The 22,479-nt window shown below is 43.2% G+C and overlaps 1 protein-coding gene and 1 long non-coding RNA gene across 5 annotated transcripts in view; both read right to left on the reverse strand.

The window, feature by feature from the left end:
* Grip1 (glutamate receptor interacting protein 1) overlaps positions 1 to 22,479 on the reverse strand; it is a 649,740-nt gene that overhangs the window by 464,800 nt on the left and 162,461 nt on the right. The window lies entirely within an intron of this gene.
* Positions 15,473 to 17,446, reverse strand: LOC114693306. The gene is made up of 2 exons (XR_005089416.1): positions 17,277 to 17,446; positions 15,473 to 17,177 (listed from the first exon to the last, which is right to left on the reverse strand). It is a non-coding gene; the product is annotated as an uncharacterized LOC114693306 (long non-coding RNA).

Genomic DNA, 22,479 nt, shown 5'->3' on the forward strand with positions numbered 1-22,479 from the left:
GGCCGTGAGATTACTAGGGAATTAGGAAGAAACAGATCTTGACAAAACTGATGGTGTGAGGGAGGGTAAGTGCCTTGACTGAGTGCACTGGTCAACGCTCTCACTGGGCAGCGTCACAGCTGGGTACCCCCCATCCAGTCTCCACTTGAGAATGTGGTCAGAGACACTGAAAAGACAGACAGGGGATGAAGGGGACCATGGTGGATATGATTCACTCTTTTCGAAATGAAATATAAGGATGTCAATACCTGGTGCTACATAACACAGACGATGTTGCATTCAACTCAGAGGCTTTATAAATACAACTGGAACACAGTAAAAAACAAAGGAAGGAAACACTGGCTATGGAAAATGAATAGTGGGCACGTGACCATATGCACAGAGAATTAGTAGGAGCCACAGACCAGCCAAATGAATCCACAAAGGCTGTTCACTGATGAGGTGGCCCATACTGTTTGCACAGGCAAACCTTGATTAACTAGTCCCTGGCAAATATTTCTCATATTAATTCACCAAGCGTTCTCTATAAAAACCCCTTCTGAGTAAGTACTGAAGTAAAGAAGGGAACGCTAGTTTCCCCCCATGAGTTCTCATCGGGGACAGAATTCCTGTTGTTTTCCTTTAGAGAGTGGGCATCTCACTCAGGTAAGGGAGGACAAGAGAAGTAAAAGGGGGGGATGCTTCCCCTCCTTTTTTGTGTGTCTATTCCTGCAGAAGTGGCTTCGGGCAGACTATCTCACAAATGAGAAGGTTCATTTAAAGAAAAGGCCCCAGTGGGGAGACACTATGGCAGAGGAGAGAAAGAAGAAAACACACAAGGCGGTGGGTGGCAGGGGGAGGGGCGGGGAGCAGAACTTCCTCTTGTCACATTCCAGAGGTCATCTTTCAGCGGAGTCTGGGAAGATTTGACAAGGGGAGTAAAGGGGAAAGGGAGCTGTGAGCATAACTGGAGGAGCTGGAGCTGCTAATTGGCTCTAATGATCGGAATGCAAATTAATAAATCTCGGCGCTAAAAATTACATGCATATGTAATTGTGGCTTTCATAACGCAAGAGCTCTGCTTAACCCGCTCCACTGTGCCCTTCCTGGGAGCTGGTGGGAACGGAGCACTTTCTGCTTTTCTCAACTCCCTTCCCGTCTCGTCCATCATATGCCCCATTGGGCTTCACAGCCTGCAGAGGTCTCGGTAAAAGAATCCAGGGATGGCAGAAATGAGGGGCGCAAGCCTCATCGCTTGGGGGTGGGGTGCCGGGCGGTAAGTCACAGGGCTGTGGATGGCCAAGCAGCTTGAAAATTCTCAGCAACGTTATCCACCTAGGAGCCCTTGGATCCAGTGAGCAGAAGAACCTGAAAGCTCCATGGGTGGGCTGACAGGTACAAAAGGCATATGGGAACACAGCTCTAAGAACATGACCAGACAGTATTTTTTTAATGAGTGCAGCCGTGAAGATAAACTGAGACATTTGATCATGAGAGACCCCAGAAGATGCCTGGTTCCCAGCCAGTAGGTACATCATACCCAATCCCTCATTCTTCTACTGAGTAAGTCAGACAGGTGCCAGTTTCATTCCCAAGATGGGTGCTGTGGGGGGAGGCCATGGACCTTTTAAGATGTGGGAGCTAGTGATGGCTCTTCATGGTGTTGAGGCTGTACCCTCTGAAGTGGGGAGCAGCACCCCAATTCCTTCATTTTATTTCCCTGCCCTGAGATAAGTAGCCTTGCGTGTCTCAAGCTCTTGCCTGGGTGTTCTGCCTAGAAACAATGGGCCCAGCTAACCATGGACTAGAACTTTCCAGCTGGCATTGAAAGCCAGCCCTTTTTCCTGTTATGTTAGCTTTCTCAGGTCTTGGTTGTAGTGAGGACAGCCATGACACACCTTCTCCCCTAATTGTCCCTGTTATCACAGACATAGGTGGTCACTTCACACACATGCCCGGGGGCAGAAAGAACTGTGTCCACACTTGGCATTACGCCTCCAACAGAGTCCCAAACCTCATTCTTGTCCTTTCGTCTGTCCCCCTCTGCAAACGACAGCCTGCCATCCTTCAGAAGACTTCCATCGGTGTGGGCATTAGAACATCTGAACCGATGCAGTGGGAGTCATAAATTAAAAGGAAGTGTTTGCCTGGCAGACAGAACTGCATTTGCAGGCAAGAAGCTTACAAGACAACCCTAGGAAAACGTGCCCACAGGCTAGAGGCTACATTGTACATGGAGTCTGACAAGAGCGTCATAGGATGGAAAAAAAGAGGTCGGGGAACCAAGAGGCCTGCACAAAAGCCCATTCTACTTCATTGCATAGCTGTGACCTTGGATCACTGCCTAACTACTTCTGTCTGTCTCAATCTCCTTAGGGACAAGATGAGATTACTATGAGAATTAAATCAGCCAATAAATCTGACGTGTTGAAAGCTGTCAGGACCACATAATGCTACAAACAAAGTCTGCTGTAATACCACCACCATCGTGCTTTTATTTAAAGATAATCTAGACTGAATCTTATAATTGATAGTATTAACAATGCCATCTTCCCACTTGTTTCATATTTTGCTTTTCCATTCCAAAAGCCCCTTTCCCAAGCCCAGTGAGTCAGGGGGGTTGCTCCACCTTCACAGGCAAAGCCTCCAGGGCAGCTTTAAATCCGTGGTCTAGAGTTCTCTGTGAGGCTTGTACCTGAAGAGACACCTTGACCACAGTGTAGCATCAGAAATGAGGAAGAAAATCAAGAGAGAGAAACAGAAACTGGGAGACAAGGCTGTTCCCTCTGGTCCGTTATGTCCCGTCACCCATGAGGCATGCCCACTCACTCTCCTCTCACTGTGTCATCCTTATCTATCCATTGCCCCTCTCTCTCAGCACCGCCACCCTCATCATTTCTCCCGTGGACACTGGTGATCGCTACTCAATGTTTACCCCATCCTCCTGCTGTCTGCCCTTCATGGCAATTCTCCTCACAAACACCCATCATGGTGTTGGCCCCAGGAGACCCCTCCAGCCACAGTCCCACCACATCTATGCACTCCAGTCTCTTTCCACCCTCTTCTTTAATGGCTGCCTTTCATCCTCATACTACATTAGAAATTCCTTTGAGGGCACGCACCATGGCTTTTTTTTTTTTTTAATCTTCATGTCCCAGTAGCCACCAAAACATTCAACTTAAGACAAGCTCAGTAAGTACATAAACAAATCAACTGAAACTACAGCTTTCATAGAGGGGACTCGGAGTACAGATGGGTCAAGTACAGAGTCTGGCATCAATATATATGTTTGGGACTGCCTCTTATGAATACTGACACTGGTTTAGAGATGAGGGCTTTCTAGCCTTTGGGCAAAGGGTCTTGGGAAGGACTTTCACATTCTTCATTGGTGTCTCTGTGATTGAAGGTTCCCACTGAGAGGGTTTATAATGAGGGTGAACACACAGTATCACTTTCACAGAAAAAGCCTGGCTTAACAGCGGTGATCCAGTAGAAAGGGCAGCAACATCTCATTTGCTCTCAGGGACATCCTAGTTTAGATAGGATATCCATGGAGGAGAAAAGGGTAAACTACTATTTGGCACGCTTCTCTTCTAGCTTCATGACATTGATTAATTTGCTCAACTTTTATAAACTCCTATTTTTCCATCTGCAAAATGGGTGTATACTTCACAAGATGGTGACAGCTAAATAACACAGTCTCTACAAGCTGGTGGGCACCATCGCTGGCATGCTGTTCAGAGACATTTTCTATTACTGTTGGTGACAGACAGATGTTGGACCACTTACGAGCACACGCATGTATGAACAGAAAATGTACAACCACTGAGCATTAGTTCTCTGACACAGTCCAGTAACAAATTGATCAAGTTTTCAAATCAAAACAAGTGTGAGTGAACGCTTTTGTGTAAGATTACAACAGCTTTTGTAAGAGCAAGGAAATGGGGGGGAAATAGGACAAGAGTCTTCATGCTTGACCTGTGTATCCCATTAATAATTTAAGTGACAGCATTTAGAACTTTCCGCTAACAGAGCCTCACACCTCACTGCTGCATCAAGACTCCTGCCAGCCACAGGGACAGTGAGCTTTGGAGAAGCTGCCTTTCTCTGGTTGCTAATAGTTACAGGAAGCAACTATTAGCATGGGTGATCTATAGCTGGTACAAAAGACTAAGGCTAGAAAATGAGAATACTGCTCCATAGAATCTTCATAGGATAAATAACATATTTCTGTTAGAGGAATAAGACTGGAAACACAGGAAGGAATGAAAGCTAGAAAGTAACAAGACTTCCTGGCATGAATATGCCGCCTAGATTACTATTAATTGCCAGGAGTTGCCTACAGGTTTCCTGTAGCTAAAGCCTGGTCTTGAACATCAGACCTTCCTTCTGAATAACCCAGGAGCTATTTGGACAGAAAGGCAAACACACAAAGAAATGTAGAAGGTAAAATAACAAAAACATCTTAAATATTTATGCAGGCATAAAGGTACTTGGAAATGTTATCTAAATGTGTGTCATTTCTGGCAAGCCTTTTTTTTTTTGTAAATTTCTATTAATTTCATTCTTTTGCTATTGCACACATGTGTGCAGTGCATTCTGAATGTTTTTACTGTCTTCATCCTACCCCGGTTGTCTCTCAAAGTCCTCCACTATTTGAAACTGAGATCTCATTGACTGGAGGAGTCCAAGCAAAGAAAAGACAGACGGTGTTTACTTGGGCCCAGTGATTATCAACCTTCCTAACGCTGCAACACTTTAATGCAGTTCCTTATACTGTGCTGACCCCCAACCATAAATTACTTTGTTGCTACTTCATAACTCTAATCTTACTACTGTTATGAATTGTAGTGCAAATATTTTTGGAGCTAGAGTTTGCCAAAGAGGTCTTGACCCATGGGTTGAGAACCACAGGACTCTTCGTAAGAGGTGAGCACTCCAAAACTACATTTCAAGTATCAAAATTAGCATAAACAGTGACTATAAAAGTCCACCATTAGCCTGGCCACTGAGATCAAAACTCCATGGAGGGTCACAGGGGCCCTTCAAGGGACAAGCCTCCCAAAGCCGGGCTTACGTTCCTTTTTCAAGAGAACTGAGCAGTGCTACATGCTACCCCTTCAGGAAGGCGGAAGAAGAGTGGAACCGACAGATGCAGATTTTGACCCCCATAGGACATGTTCCTCCTCCTTCTCTGCACACCCACAGTGTTCCCTCGCATATAATCAGAGCAGGAGGGAGGGCAGCGCCTTTCTGTGGCCTTTCTGGGAGACAATGTGGGTGGGAGATACCATTCAATGTGCTGTCTGAGATGAAGTGTCTATAACCAGTGCTCTGAATGGAACTGTGTCGGGAACCGCTCTGGGGTGTGTCTGATTCTTAAGAGAGAATCAGACTCTTAAGTCTGCCCCTGAGAAAGGAGGGGCTTTTCAAGGCTGCCCCCATACAAAAAGGGGTGATTGAACAAGGAACTGGCTTTTTTTTTACCTTGAATGGGCAAAATGATGAGGAAGAAAGAGACCTAGATTCAAGAACTATATAATGTCCAGATAACAAAACCAGTTATTATATGTGACTCAGAATTAAAAAAATTCTGCAGTGTAGTTGTGGTGGTTTGGAAGAAAATGCCCCCCCCCTAGGGAGTGCCACTATTAGGAGGTATGGCCTTGTTGGAGGACGTGTGTCACTGTGGGGGCGGGCTTTCAGGGCTCTATGCTTAAGCTACACTCAGTTTGTGGCACTCAGAATCATTCTGCTGCCTGTGGATCAAGATGTAGAACTCTCGGCTCCTTCTCCAGCACCATGTCTGCCTGCACGCTGCCATGCTTCCTGCCATGACGATAATGGGCTGAACCTCTGAAAGTGTAAGCTGCCACCCCAATGAAATGTTCCCTTTATAAGAGTTGCGGTCATCATGCCGTCTCTTCACAGCAACAGAAACTCTAAGACAGTAGTTTCATCCAATCTACAGATAAAACTGACCCCATCTTTATTATCATAATCAAGGTTAGGAATATTTAAGACTTGATGCAGACAAAAAATGTAGTTATTCCTCCATCCTTAAAGAACAGTCCATCTTTTTCTCTAAGAAGTTATAGGGAAAAGATACAGACAGGACACTGGGGCGGGTTGGAGGAAGGAACACAAAATGTACAGGGAATTATTTATACCTATACACTATACTCTATTCAGTCCGCACTACAAATTCCTGACACTGCATGGATACCACACTCTCTGTCCTGTGAAGGAGGCCAAGGTTCACTGGAATAAAGGCACTTATAGGAGGCCACACAGCTCAGGGAATAAACCCCAAATCCAAATTGCTCCTGACATGACTCCCCAGGGCTCACTGACATCTGAAAATTAGATGCTGAAGATGTAGAGCAAAAGCAAAATACACGTCTTCCCATGTGCGCCGGAGCACATGGCCATCAACTTATCATTCACGACTCCTGAAGACTGAGGGTTGTGAAACATAATGAGGCCCATATTGGAAATACAGATATTTTTGCCTCTGAGGTTTAGAATTTGCTGCCTCATGTAGGCAAATATTTAGCTTGTATAGGCATCAGGCTATGTTATTACGTTCTAGCACAAATCTTTTCAAATGGAAGTGAAGACACAGAGGTAAAACAAGCTTGGGGTTTTCATGAGTGAATATGAACTTTGATAGGGAAGTGATGTTGCAAAGATTACCATCAAATCTTAGATAATAGAGGCCTTTAAGGAAAAAATGGTCACAGCCAATAAATAGATGGAATCTTTTGTGTTCTTGTGTGTATTGTACCTTTGTGTACATGTTTGTGTGTGTGTGAGCATGTGTGTGTGTGCAAGTATGTGTGTGTGTGTGTGTGTGTGTGTGTGTGTGTGTGTGTGTGTGTAAGGTTAGGACTGGGGAACTTCTTCAGTTGCTTTCCACATTATTTTTTGACATAGGGTCTCTCATTGAACCTGGAGCTCCCTCATGATCGATACTGGCTAAGCAGCAAGTCCCCGGAATTTGCTCTGTCCCTCCTGGTGCTGCGATTGCAGAAGCTCTCCCTCACACCAGGCTTTTCTTCTTTTTCTTCTATAACATGTGTTCTGGGGATCAAGCTGAGATCCATGTGCTTCTGTGCAAAATAATTTACTCACTGAGCCATCTCCCTGGTCCCCAATTTTTTTTTTTTATTTTTATAAAGAAAACTGTATGTGTTTGAACTAGTCGATGAAAAAAAGCTCTAAACTCTGGGATGGTTTCAGGTTTTCAATGCGTGTTCCTTCCTCAAATTAATAATGAAAATAATAAAATGATATTGCCCTTCCTCATATTTTTTTCTCCTTTTGCATCAAACTTCCTTTCTTGAAAACAAATCTAACTAAGAGGTTTCCCTGGAGAAAATACGCCCAGGTTCTCACATGTCAATCTCTTCATTTTAAAAATCCCAGGATAGGTTTCTGAGTTTGGTTGCTATCGACATCCGCCATTCATCTAGTCTCCATCTGCTCTCCACACATGAAATCACTTTCACTTATGGGTGACAATAAGAAAGAAGAAAATAATAATAGCGACAATGACAATAAAGTAAGAATAAGAACCAGAGCAGCCACCGGCACATCATCTTTGAGCAAAAAGCACACTGACAGATGCCTTATTTGTTCATGACAATGATACTGTGGAGAGGCTGGAGCAAGATGCTGCTTTTGTTATAATTATACAACATAATTACTGTTATCAGCACTACAAGCATCCATGCCTTGTTTATAAGCATGTTCAGTCTCAAAAGGTCTGAGGATTTTTGCAAGATATCCCACCCAAGCAAGAGCTAAACTTGAAGTATCTCTGTGTTCTTTGCACAGGGCGTCACTATCTCCCAGGATCTCTCTCTAGATATTAAATGAATTTCAAACCTTGAAACCTGGGAAATTGAGAAAGCAAAGCAATTAAAACTGTGGTGCATGAACGACTTGATCTTATCCTTTGCTTTTTCTGGCTTTATTAACTAAGTCGGGATAGCAGATTCAATTGTTTGAAGAGCCGCCTTCTGGCTTTGCCTTAGGAGTGAGACACAGTCTAATGAAAGTCTATGTTTCAAATTCTAGCACTGTATAGAAATAGCTCCGTCTGCTGAAGCATACAATTTTTGAGGAAAAAAAGGCTCATGGTTAAAATGATTATGACTAATTCTAATACCTATAAAGTATTTGTAAAGTAAAATTTCTCACTATTCTTTAATGTGCTAATGGGTAAAATGAAGATACAGTCCACTGTCAAGACTGAGGGAGCTACTGCCCCACAGCATTTAGAACCCTCAAATGGGACCAGAACATTGGCTCAAGGGTTTGATTCTCAGAATCCACTGTCCATGGCTCAAAATTGCCTGTAACTCCAGCAGAAGGAGCGTGGATGCCCTCTTCTTCTCCCCCGCCCCCCACACCCAGGACAACCCCTTCAACATGAATAAACACAATGGAGTTTATTCATGCCAAGTGATAGCATCAGTTTTAATGACAGGATAGAAAACCATAAATATTTTTCAACCATACCTTTTCTACAGGATACCTTCATCAAATATTTATTCTAAGTGTTTATTTTTAATTATGTATTATATGGAGGAGGAGGTGTAAGCACATGTGTGCACGTGCCCACAGAGGCCAGAAGAGGGCAATGGATCCCCTAAAGCTGGAGTCACAGTTGGTTGTGAGCTGCCCGATATGGACAAGAGGAACCAAGCTCAGGTCTTTCTCCACTGGCAAAGTGCACTGGACCCTGCGGAGCCATCTCTCCAGATCCCAGTTATTTGTTTTCTAAGTAATCTGAAAGCTATGAATATGCTTTGTCAATGTGACTGCATTGTTTTATTTCCTGAATTACAACAGGAAGATTAAAAATTCTTCAGAAACAAAAGACATTATGTTTACAGTTTTCTTTGTAAATTTTAGACTCATGTGAGTGAAGGATTCAAAGGTGGTCACATGTCAAAGTGATTTTGCTTCACCAAAGAAAGGTGTTTATTCCCAGATGTCCCCCTCCACTAGAGAAGAAAAAAAAATGCTACTGTAATTAAAAGTTAATTTAATTTAGATAAGCAAAGTTAACAGTCCATAGTCTGCTGTGTACATAAAAATCATCGAGGGTCCAAGAGCTTTTCAACAAACACAGAGGCCAACTTCTTACCCTGGTGATTAACTCAACTGGGCAAAGTGGGAGCTGGGAACTCATAATTTGAAAACCCTGTTTCTGATAAGAACTGAGGACTCGGGCTAAGGAACTAGCAACTTGAAAATATCAGGTTTCTTTTGCTAAGAGCCAACATTTTGCTAAGAGCTTGTGATGTGTTGCCCACCAAGACCCAGTGGTTGTCATCAAATTTCACAAGCCATATTTAAACAAACCCAAGATCGCAATCAAATAAACCAAAGTAAATACATTATGATCTGAGGACGAGTACACTAGCAATACTCAAACTTCACATTTGAATTAATGAAGCCCAGAGTCTTCTGTAATCATGAGAGGACATCAAAGAAGCAACACTAGAAATTACTGACAGTCGGAAAAAGGGCCGAAGCCGTAGGAAGTTATATGTGTCTAAGGCGGTGGTTCTCAACCTATGGGTCGTGACCCCTTTGGGGGTGATAGGGTCAAATGACTCTTACACAAGGGTCACCAAAGACCATCAGAAAGCACAGATATTTACATTATGATTCCTAACAGTAACAAAATTACAGTTATGAAGTAGTAATGAAAATAACTTTATGGTTGGGGTCAGCACACCATGAGGAACTGTATTAAAGGGTCGCAGCATTAGGAAGATTGAGAAACACTGGTCTAAGGTATCATGGCAGTGACGGTCCAGTTTTAGACTCTGTCCCCCTTACCACACTTTCTTGTCAGTCTAGCTGCTTGTGTGCGGTTGTATTGCACAAATGTTCTTTTCTCATGGATTTATTGACTTAGAAAACTTGGTCTGACACTGCATACCTCTATATACTGTATATATTAATAGATATATATGTGTGTGTATGTTATATATAATCCTATAGGATGTCTATAAGGTCTAAACAACCATAATCAACATTAACTAAGCAATATAACCTAAAATACACTGTTTGCTTCTGATCAAAGCAAGCACAGTTAGTTGATGTTCTAATCTTAATGAAAACTATTTTTTTCTTAATTATATTGAATTTATTTGCCTAATTTTTAAGGCTTAAATGTATAGTTCAAAACTCATCCTGTGTAATAACCCTGCATATTTCATGTCATTGAATTTGGAACTTCATTTATATCAATCAAATAATTGTTACTGGCTGAACATCAATTATACACCACATACTATAGTTTTACATCTATAAACTACAGATTTACTAAGTAAATTTCACAAATAAATAAACTCGATCTCAGAGATCTTATAATGCATGTGAATGAAGTAATAAAATAAAGTTTTCAATTCAGGTAACTGTTCTTTGTTAGTTTTTGTTTGTAAGGCAGTTTCTCACCATGTAACCCAGGCTGTCTTGAAACCCATGATCCACCTGTCTCAACCTCCTAAGTGCTGGGATTCTAGGTATGTGCCATCAAATCGGGCCTTCCAAAGTACAGCTATATTCTATCTTATATTGATGAATTTGAGACCTAACTCTGATTTTGTTCAACATAAAATTAAAAACTTGAAATATCTTGAATTTTTATAGAACTTAGGCAACTGTCTATGTAAACAATGGTGCTATGAATATGGGTAATGATGAACTCCAGAAAAAGTGAATGTAGAGGCGTGAGAGATGGCTCAGCAGTTAAGAGCACTTAATGCTCCTGCAGAGGTCCTGGGTTCTGTTCCCAGCACCCACATGATGGCTCACAACCATTATTAGCCCCAGTGTCCGGGATCTCCATGGGCACTAGGCACACACAAGTACACTTGCATACCATAAACACAGGATAAAGTAAATAGCTGGGTTTTTTTTTTTTTGTTTTTTTTTTAAGCGAATGTAACTCTGGACTAGAACTTCTTGTTAGCTGGAGTGAGAAATACAGAAGACACACCCTTTGGAAGCAATGCACCTGCAACCAAATGTGTGCTCTGTCAGTGAGCATGAGCACTAGGGAATATAAAAATTAGAAGAAAAAAGACAGAGAAGCTTTTAATAAATGCAAAATGTCCAGATGACTGTAACTAGAATACAAATGTGTTTGCTACACATGTTAATGGACGGACCACCTTTCAATCTGAAAAGGAAATTAGATCAGGAGGGGAGAGACTGGGACAGGGAAATGGAAACACCCAAATTCTTTCAAGATGGATGCCAACGCCGGCCCTTCCTTGATCAGGATCTCCAGTGGACACTCAGTGACTTTATGATGTGTTTCTCAGACTTGGAGACAACCACAGAGAAGCATGGATTTTAAAGGAAAAGGAGAAGCAAAGTGTGGCTCTATTCTAATGTTGCTCTAAAATTCTATAATTGGTTTGCTAATAGCAATTTTTTCTGATTGCTCTAAAGTGCTTAGAATGCATCCACATGCTGATAAAGGATTTATTTTGTTAAAATGAAAAATGAAAACTAAACTCTCCAAGTGAAAGCCTTTCTTCTTTTTTTCATGAAGGTCTTAGTCTATCTTTGGAAAGCGATGGTCCACAGTCCCTCCCCTTTTCCTGAGATAATGCCAATGGTGATTCAGAATTCATACAAGGCTTTGCATAACCTTGCTAAGAAATAGGCTGCAGTTGTGACTCAGTGGTCCAAAACCGCTCAAGAGCTTAATGTAAATTTTTGTATCAGGGACCCAGCAGAGCTGGAAAAGTGTTCACATCTGAATAGCCACGGAGTCATCAACAAATGCTTCCAGGAGGAAGGGGCAGTAGAGAGCCTGTCTGCAGCCAAAAGTCCCCAGAAGGGATCTGCCTGGGACCAGAAGGATGCAGCGGATGGACGGGAGTGTTGATGTTAGGAAGGCTACCAACGAGATGCCTGCCAAAGCTCGGTGTGGAGCGGAGAGATGCTTCCACCAGGGGTGGAAAATGGAAAGGTGAGCCCCTGCCTGGTTTTCTGTGGCACAACATCGATTAGGCATATTCTTGGAAGAGGGGGAGCATGAACACCATAGACGGAACCCCAAGGGGAAAATGCTTTGACGCTGAGGTTTCCCTATTTCTCAACACACAAAAATGGGACGAATCAAGCCAATCAACTCGGAGTGCTCTTGCAAACTTTCTGTGTGATAACTCTCCCTTCATGACCATGGCGAAGGACGTAGAAGCTTCCTGAGGGGAGTCGATCATGTTTCCCGAGAAGAAGCCACGAGGAGAAAGAGGAAATACAGAATGCCTTCACAAGGAAACCATGAGAAATTCTAGTTCACACTACAGCAGGTGAGTGGCCATCTCCTTCCTCGCAGAGAGCAGAGGACAGAGAAAGCCCAGAGAGCAGAGTCACAGACCCTAAACCACAGAGAACAGAATGTTCACCTTGGCCTCACCAGTGAATAATGCCAACTTGCTGTGAGGGAGCCACCGTGGTTGAAAGTGGTATCAAGGTCAACACCAGGTACACGGCTGGACCCAGAGAGGTGGTGGTAATCAATACTCTGGCCATTCCTGCCTCCACTGACAGCCTTCAGCAGCAACCACCTGACTCGGTGGTTCTCAACCTGTGGGTCGCAACCCCTTTGGGTGATGTTGAATGACTTTTTCACAGGGGTCTCCTAAGTCCATCCGAAAATACAGATACTTACATAACAGATAAATTCATAACAGTAGCAAAATTACAGTTATGAAGTAGCAATGAAAATAATTTTATGGTGGGGGGGGGTGTCACCACAGCATGAGGAGCTGTACTAAAGGGTTGCGGCATTAGGAAGGTTGAGAACCACTGGCCTAACTGATTCCCCTCTGGCTCCTTTACCGTGAATACCATATGCCTGCTAAAGAGATGGTTTTTTTTCCCCTTAAAGAAATGTATCATTGAAGATAAATTTTATACTCATAAGAAAGTTATACAAATAGTGCAAGGGAATTCTCTGTCTCCCTCACACAACTCCCAACAATGAAGCATTTTTTGTAACTCTATCTCATGAACAAACAAGGAAGCTGACCTTGTGGCCGTGCTATATCAACTGTAATATAAGATTGTTATTGGAATTAGGACGTTTTTATTCAGCACCCACTTAGGAGATCATTTTAATGTATATTAAATTATATACCTCATGCAAGCAGATAGGGGCAGCCAACATCACAGTCAGGATACAACTGTTTCACAAATAACAAAACTCCCTGTGTCTTCTTTCATCGTCCCAGCAACCCCCCAAGCATCAACCCCTGATGGCCATTGTCCTATTCGTCATCATTTTATGGTTTCCTTTTGGAACATGGCACATAATTGTACACAGGCAGTAGAAACACATTTGAGACTGGCCATTTTCAGTTAGCATAATGCCCCTGAGATCCATCCAAGTGTTACATGTATTCAATAATCCCTTTTATTCTTCAGCAACATCATCCACCTGGGTTACCACATCCAAGACTGTCCTTCCATTCACCCACTGAGCACTGAGGGAGATCTGAATGGTTCCCAGTGTTGGGGTATCCCAAATACAGCTGGAGTTAAGTAGTAATGTATAAACCAATCTATCCATGAGTTCAAGAAAGTCCACGGGAGCCGCTTTTTATTTTCACGTTGCAAGGATGGGCACAGGACTCTTTCCAGCTGTCTCCACACTGGGAGGAAACGTCACTCTTCCATAACTCACAGGACTTATGGGAGGGTGTCATGTGATCACTGATCCTGAGCTACCTTCCCATCTTTGCCTTTCCAGTACGGTTCTGAGATAATCCTAACAACAAGAATTATCTCAGAAGACTCAGGCCGCCTCTCAGGCACAGACCTGGGAACTTAGTTGGATATTCGATTAGAGTCTATAAGAGCCAGGCAGTAGGCATCCTCAGGGATTAGAATAGCATTTTTTTCCCCAGTCACTATGTTGAAATAAATTTTTATTGCCTTCTTAGATTTAGTAGCTAGGACCCTTCTGAGACTGAAACCTTAGTCATGGGCTTTAGCTTTCATTGTGTGTGTTCTGCATTCTGCTGTGAAGGAATGGGGTCCTCTGATGTGGCTCTGATGTCCTGGACTTTCCCTTCTGTGTTTTCCCAGAAGATCCCAGTACCATTCATTTTCTAGAATTCAACTGTTCCAACACACCAAATACCATCTTCCGCATCTACCCACTGAGCATTGAGGGGCAGTGTTTGGTTGTTACAGGTGCAGCTGATATAAGTAATAATGTATATGGTTTTGTGCACACATGAAGCTCGTGTCTGTATGTAAAACACCCAGGAGTGTGGCTGCAGGATCAAATGGTAGGTGTACGGTGAACGTCACTGAAAATGGTTCACGCAGTCTGATGGCGGGACTGTGCTTGTACATCCTTGCTGTAGTCAGCCATTATAGCCTGATGTGGCCTCATCCCTCCCTCTCCTTGTCTCGACCTAAGCCCTGTGTGACTCAAGCTCATTGTGAGCTGGAGTAGTAGGTAAAAATGAGGTCTGATTACCAATCATTGCCTCATTCAAGATGTGTCCCCAAAGGTAAGGGAAAGCCTCAAATCTGTAGTTAACGTGTGAGGCTGACTGCTTTTTTTCCATCAGTGTTCATCAACCAGGAGGCAGGCAAGTCACACCCACTTTACAGTCCTCGGAGCTTCTTCTATGTATCTTAATTATAATATTAGCATACCCGTGTTGCTAGTTCAGTCTAACAAATAAATGTACTTAAAACTCAGACTGAATATGGCCACTTCTAAATGGATGAGTCAAATGTTTCATCGTTGAGAATGAATATGTTTCCTGTTTCCTCCCCACCCCCCAATTTCAGAATTTGAACAAAGGTGAAGAAGAGGGGAGACAGGAATCGAGAGAGGGTTGAGACCCCAGTGCCACTGACAATTCTGCAGCTGTATTAAAGCATAAAGGAACATTTTATTCAATAAGATTTTACTGAATCCTTTGACAAAGTCAAACATGAGGGTAATTATGGCGAATTGTCATCTAGACAAGTCTGGATAGAAGATAAGAACGCCTGAATTTAATGTATAACAAGAACTGGAGCATCCCGCAGTGAGTGGCCTGAGACCACACCCTTGTGGATGAATGGCTGGGGGAAACAGGAACAGAAATCATCATTCAGTTGAAGGTCCTGTTGTAGTGTTTGCTAACTGCCTCCCATTGTTCACACACGCAATAAATCCGCCTAATCATTTAAAATCACCTTGTATCACTAACTAATTATATTTAAAAACTCCTTGACAGGCGACCTGCTGGGAAGTTGGGATGGGGACAGGTAAGGGACAATATGGGGCCACAAGAAGACAAAGGCAAGAGAGGTCATCACCACTTCAGTAAGAACTCAAGTCCGTGTGGGAATCATCTCTGAGAAAACTGAGAAGGAATAAGCAGCGTCTTTGGTGGCGCTGTATTCCCTAGTACGGAGATGCAGACCAGAGGGCATATGTCAGTGCTTTTGTGACTCTCCAAGCTGTCACTCCTGGGTGGTGTCCCAGGTGAATGGAAACCCCCTCTCAAAGGGAGAAAGAGGTGCAAGTTAACACTAACAATGACATGACGAAGAGGTTACAACATGACTGGGAAAGAAAGAAAAAAAAAACAGCTCCAACTGACAAAAGAATAAGCCAAGAAGCTGTTTTGCAACTCAAGAGAGTTCCAAGATAACCACCGTAATAAATTCTCTATTTGAAGCTAAGTGTTGCCCAGTAAGGATTAAGAAAATAGTGTGACAGTTTTCTGGTTCCCGGATTTCAAAATCATTTCCACAACAAAAGGACAAGTAATTAGAATCTGTCACGGCATATTCCAGATGCTCTTCCTGCAGTCCTGCGTCCATGCGATGGGAAGCATTGCTGTGCATTGTATCAGTAGCGGGCTTGGCTGCTGACTTACCTGGTCCAAGAGCGAGCTCAGGCACCTGCCTACTGTGTGGTCCTGGCAGTGAGACCTGTATCTCTAGGACCCTGATAATCTGAAAAGTGTGACTACAGAGTGACAAACTCCCAGGCCAAGTGGGAAGATGACATAGATCACTACATAGGAGGCACTGGGATTGGCCCTGGCACCCAAGAAGTGTTGTTATGTGTCCACGTTCTTTTGGTAGCACAGCTCCAAGAGAGCTCAGAACAAATTCAGAAGCCCCCATCGTGATGGCCAAGAGCCAGCTCAGGGAACAACCCAGTTTAAGACTCTTGGAGTCTGCCACAGAGATGAGGGTCAAGGCAAAACAGTTCTTAAGGTTTCTGCCCCTTCCTTATTGGCTTCTGGCAGTACAGGAAACAGACACTAATTTAATAACTGGTCATGCTTGTCCACCATGCAGGTAAGGAAAGTGCACCAGAAATTAAGACACAGAGGTTCTATATAGGGCTGGTACACAGGTATTTCATAATCTGTATTTTAACACATGGATGCACGGATGAGGCTGGAGATGGACAGCAGATGAAGCCAATCAGACAAGGGTTTGTACCACCTAAAGGTTTTCAGCAATGGTTGATAGTAGCACAAGAAGCCTGGTAATGTGACTAGTCATGGCTAACCAGGAAAAAAAAAATCTATGCTCCAGGCACACAGCGCTTGGACTGGTGGTTCCTTTTTTTGTAAATGAAAATATTTAATTTTTCTAGATCTTAATTTCAAAATACCTTTTATATTTTACTTTGTAAGAACAAGCATACACACCCTGCTTAGCTATGTAAAACAAAGGAATAATAATTACCTGCCACAAAATAGTAGGTTCCATTTTACTGTAAAAGCCAAACTGGGAGGAACAGACTACCTAGGCTGTTTACTGTATAAGACCTCGAACAAACACCAGCTCAGCAGTTGAGGTGAAAAGTAGTATTTATCAGCTGGATCATTTCACTCCTTATCCAAACACTCTCAAGCCTCCAGGAGTCTTCGTGTGCAGGGCAATGTTTAGAGACCTTTTGTTCACGTTAGAGGCAACAACAGAGTCAGTACCATTTCCCTGTGAGTTCAGAGCCTGTTATGTGCTGTCCACTAAGAGCGTGAGACCCGGGCTTTCCAACACTCCCCCGGAACTGGGCAAGGCTGGTGACATTTCTCCTTTAACACGATTCGTTTTCAAGAGATGCTTTGCAATGTGGCGTGTAAGTCCCTCTGGCTTCCAACTTAAACAATTCCTTTATGTCCACTCTGTGGGTAAAGAATGCTTATCAGTGTCTCCTTGATATAGCTTTTTAACAGTTATTAAATCACTCCCACTCCAGGCTAAATCTGTCTAACAGCTTTAACCTTTGTTGAAGGCCTGGTTTTCTAAACTATTGAAAACTGCATTTGCTCTTCTCTGGACTGCTTCCAAACTCTAGATGTTACTCTCAGAATGTCACAGACAACCTTCTTACTGGAAAAACAAAACAAAAAAAACCTATGTCAAGTAAAGCTGAAATAACCCTCTCTAGGTTCATATGTATACACACACACACACACACACACACACACACACACACCACAACACACACAATAAAGGCAGTGGTTCTAAAAATCTGATAAATAGCTTTATCTTGTTAGAACATTCATTATCAACTTACAACCCATTATCGTTACAAATTTCTCTTTTTATGATACTCTTTGCTAGCCAGCTTGTGCCCAATGTACTGTGTTTAATAGCAACAATTCTACCTCCCCTTGAAATTACTCTCCATAAGCATATCCGCTGTACAGATGCCTGGAGGGGCGGCAGGCTGGGCTCAGGGGGCTTGGTTGCTGGGCAGGAAAGTTTATGCAAAGTTTCAATGCCAAGGATCCTCATAGCCATGTGTGGGGCCAGGGGGAGACAGAACAATGTGATGTAGCATGCACGTGACAATCTCACAAGGTGAAGTGGAAAAAGACAAAGGAGGTGTGGATGTAGGCATGATTATGAACTAAATGTTCACGACCTCCCAACTTTCAAAATGTTACTAAGACGTGGGGTCTGTTGGGAGGGAACAGGGTCATGGGGTGTGGCCCTTATGTATGGGTTTTCACTCACTGGCTTTTTCTGTTATGGGAGGAGATGGGAAGAAAACCATCATTATGAAACAGACACCAAATATGCTTCCCTCTTGATCTTTGACTTCCCAACCTCTAGAACTGTGGGAAAGCTCTGTTATTTATGCTACTCAACAAAGAACCAGCCTGCCTCCATCTTAGGCTTGAAAGCCTTCTTATAGTAAAGACAAACTAGGCTCACTCCTGCTTATGATTAAACCTCTGTTTCTCAAGGACTGGGTGTAACCTTAACTACGAATGGTTCTCTACTGCCTGTTCCAAGAATGGCAGTGATGTCTTTGTTTCAAATAGTTGTTATAACCATCTTGCAACCCTACCTTTCTTTCAAAGGGCTATATGACCATCTATGACTATCTTGTGATGACTACCTGTTACTATGACTGCCTTGCAATCATGTCTTTGTTTCAGGAGGGACTAACTTATCATGCTTATGCTCTGTTCCAGTAACCCCACCTATTTGGCCTGCCAAATGCCCCCTTTGGAAACCCCCTATCCCTAAACTTTAAAAGCCTTGTCTTCCTCACATCTGATGATGACCTCTTGAACCACATCTTAGGGGGTGGCAGCCTGTGAACATGAACTAAAAAAGCTTGCTTTAACTTAATCACTTACTTTAATTAATTTGGCCATGATGATTTGGGGTGGGTGGCCTTTCTCCTCCCATATTTGGGATTAACACTTAGTCATCACTGAAAGGAAGACAAAATTACGCCCTTCAATAGCAGACCCCGAGCCTTCAGGCCTCTCAGACATTATCTCTCTACATGGCTTCCATCCTTAAGGCCCAGGGTGTAGCTGTGTGGCTGGGAAACACTGAGTACTTTATTTTCAGCAAAATTAAGGGGAGAGGGGGAGGGGTCAGAAAGCCTGCCTTGCTGCTGAGTCAGCTCCCTTTACAGAGCCTACTTGATACCCACCCAAGGACTTCAGCTTAATCTCATTGACTACCCCAGGGAAGCCAGGAAATACAAGTGTTTATCCAGGCATGCAGCCAGTTGGCCAAAACTCAAGTTACTGTGAGTAGAGGAGAATGAGTATTGGGTAGGTAAGTAGGAGTCTCCATGCTAAATCTAAAAGAGAATATTCTTGAGCTTAGCTGGAACATGCTTGAAAGCAAGAATGGAACACCTCACTAATCCCTAATCCCCCACTTCTTCCAGAAAGGACAAGGATGAAATGGGCCAGGATATTTAAATCAGCTGCACAAATCTTCTAGATTATTTCTAAGTTGAAGATAAAGGGAAATCTTGATTATAGGAGTGAAATAACTTTCTCGTATCAGAGGAAGCCATTCAGGCTGAAAGGCAGTACATTTTCTTGAAAACAAAAACCATCCATTAGAGGGCTGGTCAGTTCCACAAAAGAGAGAATGAGTCTAGCAAATGTCTGCAATTTCCAATGGTTAGGGGGTGGGGCAGTCCTCTTCTGAAACAAAGGAAAAGGGAAAGCGGAATCTGGCCCCAGACTCGTCACTCACCAACAGAAGGGACAGCTTCACAGAACTACGTGTGTGACACATGTGGTCAGAAGCGAAGCCCTAAATACCGTGAGCAGTTGTGTCATGCAAGCTTGCTGGGACCCCTGGGACAACAGGAGATATAATCTAAATGGGTTTCTTTTTGCCAAGCTACACTAGCAGGCATTTAAGATATGGCTTTGATAGATGATAGATAGATAGATAGATAGATAGATAGATAGATAGATAGATAGATAGATAGATAGATAGATAGGTAGATAGGTAGGTAGATAGGTAGAGAAAGAGAGAGATATCATGATAATCTTATCATTTTCTCCTCCCTTAAAACTCCCCCATATATCTTTCCTTGTTCTCTTTGAAATTCATGGACTTGTTTTGCATTTATTATTGTCAAACATGTGTGTGTGTGTGTGTGTGTGTGTGTGTGTGTGTGTATTCCTAAATACGTGAATAACAACCTACTCAGTCTGTATAACATTATTTGTATGTTTTCAGCGCTGTCCTTTGGTATCAGTACCCAATTGGTGTGCTTTTCCCTGTGGAGATTATGTCTCCTGCTCTCAAGACTCTTCAGTTGCCTGCAGTTCTTTGTGTGGGGTTGAGGTCTTACAGGCAAGTGTGTTGGTTGTTGTTGTCCTTGTTCAGCTCATGTTTATGCAGACAGGGTTGGGTGTGGCTTCTGACATGAGCAGGACACACAGTCTCACAGCAAACTCCCTGACCCTCCGGCTTTTACAGTCTTCCCACCCCTTCTTCTGCAATGTTCCCCAAGCCTCCTAAGAGATGTCTTTTAAGGCTAAGATCAAAAGCACTTGAACTCGAGGATAGACATGGGGTCTAATCTTCATGAACCTGAGCTGACCCTCACAGTCAGAAACTGAAACACTGTCATGGTTGGATGTGGTGTGTACCACTGAATCCTCACTGAGGCTTGAGCGCTGAGGTCAAGCCAATGAGAAGTAGTGAGACTTTGAGTACATCATACCAAGTCCATGCTCATGGGTTTGCATGGCTGCCCTGCATTACAGTTTAGAACATAAACGTTCCCCAGAAGTTGTGATATAGAGAAGGTTTGTTTACCAGACTGTGGCACTACTGAGATATGGTGACAGTTTTAGACAGTGGATCATAGTGGGAGGTAACTGGGTCATTAGGGGCATGAAGGAGCTACACATGCAGTCTCTTCTTTTCCATGATAACACGAGCGGCCTCCCTCAACTATCTTATCAGCCATGAGGTGTTGCTTCCCCATTGGCTGCAAACAACAGAGTCAACCAACCATGGACTGTGGTTCTGCCTCCCTATTGGCTACTAAACAACAGAGTCAACCAACCATAGACTGTGGCCTCTGAAACCCTCCTCCCAAATACCCCCTGCTCCTTTGAAGATATGTATGGCAGGTATCCTATCACAGTGACAGGAAGCTGAGTAACACACTATGAAAGTGGGCTGGCTACCACAGAAGATGGCAATTACTAACTGAATGTGGCTTCACTGGCTCCTCTTTACTCCTTGCCATGCCATCTCTTTGCTTACACCTGCTTGCCCTTCAATCGTCCAGTGTGGATGGGGCAGCATAACAGTCCTCTCCAAAGGCCAAGCAGCTGCCACTGTTCTGCTTCCAGAACTGGAAGTTAAATACATCTTCTTTACAAATTCCTGATCTGTGGGTATTTTTGCTATAATATCATAAAATAGACTTAGACTCTACCTGGGAACTTTCCTGCAAATGGTACTTGTCTTAGGGTTTCTATTGCTGTGAAGAGACACCATGACCACGGCAACTCCTTTTTTTTTCTTTTCTTTTTCTTTTTTACATTTTTTTTTTTGTTTGTTTGGTGCCTGTCCTGGATCTCACTCTGCAGACCAGGCTGGCCTTGAACTCACAGAGATCTGCCATGGCAACTCTTACACAGTAAAATATTTAATTATGGTGGCTCACAGTCTCAGAGGTTCGGTTCATCATCATCAAGGTGTGACATGGTGGTATGCAAGTAGACATGGTGCTGGAAAAAGGAGCTGAGAGTCCTATATCTTGATTTGCAGGCAATAGAAAGTAGTCTCTCAACTGAACATGGTTTGAGCATATGAGACCTCAAAGCCCACCTCCACAATGACACACTTCCTCCATCAAGGATACACCTCCTAATGGTGCCATTCCCTTTGGGGGCCATTTTCTTTCAAACCACCACAATGCTCCCGTCACAAGCCCAAGTTTTGTTCTGGTCTAAAGAAAACCTGGTATCAAGCAAGAGATAGAGCAGTAGGATGAAGAAAGACCTGGTCTTCTTCCCTCTCTGATCCATCACTTAGAACAAGAACTGATGGTCTGTCAAAGGTCAAACACGCGGTAATTTTTAGGGACCATTATCTTTCCAGAGCTGTAATGTAATCAACAGCAACAAAAAGATGACCCTGTGTGTGTGTGTGTGTGTGTGTGTGTGTGTGTGTGTGTGTGTGTCTTTGTCTACCAAAAAAGGATGAACTTTGAGGCAAAAAAAAAAAATTGTAGTAGGGAATCTAGGATCTAAAATTCACCGAGCAAGGGTACCACGGGGAAAGGAACTAACACTTTATACCTACAAACCCTGGAAAGTGCTTCCTAAGAGTAATGTTGCCATGATTCAGTGACGTAACATACGGACCTACTGGCACTTTGTAGGCACAAATGGCAGCATCTCTCCCTCTCTCCTACTACTTCTATTTCAAAAATTCATGCTTTTAAAGTTAAGTTCTGATCTTTCACATAGATTGGTCAAAATCCCCCGAGCCATGTAAAACTCCAGGCCACTGGGGAGGGAGTAGGTAGTAGAAACCTGTGGATCACTGGCACTCAGTCAGCAAGCTAGCCTAGGCAAACTGATAAACTCCAGGTCTGTAAGAGACCCTGTCCTGAAAAAAAGAAAGATAAAAAGTAGGCAAATAAGACATACAATGTCAGTTTACCTAGACTATACCCCTCACAGG

The sequence above is a fragment of the Peromyscus leucopus genome, chromosome 18 (genome assembly GCF_004664715.2).
Source record: "Peromyscus leucopus breed LL Stock chromosome 18, UCI_PerLeu_2.1, whole genome shotgun sequence".
NCBI lineage: Eukaryota > Metazoa > Chordata > Mammalia > Rodentia > Cricetidae > Peromyscus > Peromyscus leucopus.